Source organism: Echinops telfairi, unplaced genomic scaffold (assembly GCF_000313985.2).
Source record: "Echinops telfairi isolate 266 unplaced genomic scaffold, ASM31398v2 ScPeMD7_5;HRSCAF=22, whole genome shotgun sequence".
NCBI classification, from domain to species: Eukaryota; Metazoa; Chordata; class Mammalia; order Afrosoricida; family Tenrecidae; genus Echinops; species Echinops telfairi.
The window spans coordinates 33,009,118-33,011,677 of record NW_022103901.1 but is presented as its reverse complement, the minus strand read 5'-3'; positions in this window follow the sequence as shown (position 1 = coordinate 33,011,677).

Here is a 2,560-nt window from a genome sequence, read left to right as displayed (position 1 = left end):
CGCAATTTCCACACTCTGTCTCCAGTGTTTTCCCCCATAGGGATATGGGTCAGTGATGGATGTCGTGCCTTGTAGTAGGGCTGGCCATATAGTCCTCTCTGTGCATTGACTGATCTGAGCAGGGATATTGTCCTCAAGGCTTAGGCCAGGATTTGCTCCACTCTCTCTTCCTCCCCTTTCATTTGCTCCTGTGTGCTCTGATCAGACATGTCTCTCTCTCTGAGCTGTAGCTTCAGTGCTGTCCTCTGAAGTGAATTCTTCTCCAGGGAGGTGGGGCTGTCTTCGGAGTTGGGATTGGGTCGGCCCCTCAGACCTCTCTATTGGTCATTTCCATTTTTTTCTGTCACTCTTACAGTAGAAATTCAGTGTCTCCTAAGGAATGAACTGCCCCACCCTTAACCCCACCCCCTCTCTTCCTCCTCCACCATCCCCTGGTCATCACCAATAAGCTGGGGTCTCTCTTTATTTGCCTCTTCTAGATATTTCAGGAGTCGGATCAAGCAGTATCTGACCTTTTATAGCTGATTCATTTCACTCAGCATGTTCTCAGTGTCCATCCATGTTGTGGCATTTATCCAAACTTAATCTCTCTTTGAGGCGGCTGACTATCCCATTGTATGTATAGATGACATTTTATCTGTTGATGGACACTTTGATGTTTCCACTTGTGTTAGTCTGGGTAAATGAGGGAAACAATTCCACAGAAACTCATATGTATAAGAGAGAGTTTTATATAAAAGGTAAGTATACATTAAGAAAGCATCCCAACCCAGCGCTGTCCAACATTAGTCCATATGCCCGACACCAATTTATCACTGTTTGGTTATTGTGACTAATGATGTAATGCACATAGGGCATATAAGTATCTGCTTGAGTCTCTGCTTTTACTTTTTGTGGTATATACCTATGAGTAAGGAGGCCTGGTCGTGCTATCAGGGAAGCTAATTGCAAGGTCAACAGTTCAAACCCACAAACTGTTCCACAGGAAAGAAAAACAAAACAAAAATACCGAGTCAATCCCAACTCACAGTGACCCTATAGGCCAGAGTCCAGCTGTCCCATCGAATTTTCATGGCTGTAAATCTGTCCTGGCGCAGGTACCTCATCTCCCAAGGAGCAGCTAGTGGGTTGGAACTGCTGACCTTGTAGTTACCAGCCCAAAGTGCAACCCACTACACCACCTGGGCTCCTTTAGATATTAAACTCTCATTTAGCTAAGAAGTTTAGAAGACAGCTACCCGGCCAACTGAGTGAAAGAGATCCATATTTGTGCTTATTCCAAAGAAAGGTGACCCAACAGAAATGCAAAAATTACTGAAAACATCTTTAGTATCAAGGAGCCCTGTTGGCATGGTGAGTGGGCTGCCAGCCACAAAGTCAGCAGTTCAAACTCATCAACCACTCCATATGAGAAAGATGAGGCTTCCTGTCCCAGGAAACATTTACAGCCTTGGAAACCCAAAGGAACAGCTCTACTCTCCCCTTCAGGGTCAGTGGGAGTTGGAATCAACTTGGTGGCATGGGTTTTAGGCCTATCATTAATATCACAAGCAAATAAACTTTTGAGTTGTAATAGTTCTTTCTGTGTTCTAAATATACATCCCTTGTCATGTAGAAGAATTACTCTAGGAGTCCTCGAGGTTCACTTGCTTATTTTCTAATCTCCTCAACTCTCATCTTCTTGAGATCTGCCTTGTCATTCTGATGTAAAATAACCCTTATCTCCATATTCCCAAACACATCTGTCTTGGAAGAAGTGTGGTCAGAGGGCTCCTTAGAAGCAAGGATGGCAAGACCTCCTCTTACAGCCTTTGTACGTTGTCAGGGACATCATGCTTGGTAAAGGGGAGGGGCAGTGAAGGAGAGGATGGCCCTCAAGGAGATGGATGGACACCGTGGCTGCAACAATGGGCTCAGGCAGGGGAACCATTGTGAGGATGGCGCAAGACTGTGTGGTATTTCGTTCTGTTGTGCATACGGTCTTTATAGATCGTAACTGACTCGATGGCACCTAACCATAACAGCCACCACATTCTCAATCCTTTTTACTCTTCTAAGTACCTTTTCTCTGTGGCTACTTACCCTCCTCCCACCTTAACCAGTTTGTTGTTTTGCGTCTGATCGGTCTCCCTGAAGAGCCTAAGTCGTTACATACTGAGCTGCTTGTAACAAGGTCAGCAGGTCAAAACCACCAGCCATTCCTCCAGAGAAAGACGAGGCTTTCTGCTCCCAGAAAGATACACAGCCTCACTGGATGAGCAATCTGGAGAGAAAAGAACTGGACCAACGGTTCCAGGGGATATGGGAGAGGGGGCGGTGGGGGGAAAGGAAGTAGTGTTAAGAAGCCCAGGGACAAGGGAACAACAAGTGATCAAAATCAGTGGTGAGGAGGGTTTGGAGCCCTGGTAGGGCTTGATCAAAGGTAATGTAATTCCGAGAGGATTTACTGGAACCCAAATGAAGGCTGAGCATGATAGTGGGACAAAAGGAAAGTAAAAGGAAATAGAGGAAAGAACTAGGAGGCAAAGGGCATTTATAGAGCTCTAAATAAAGGCATGTA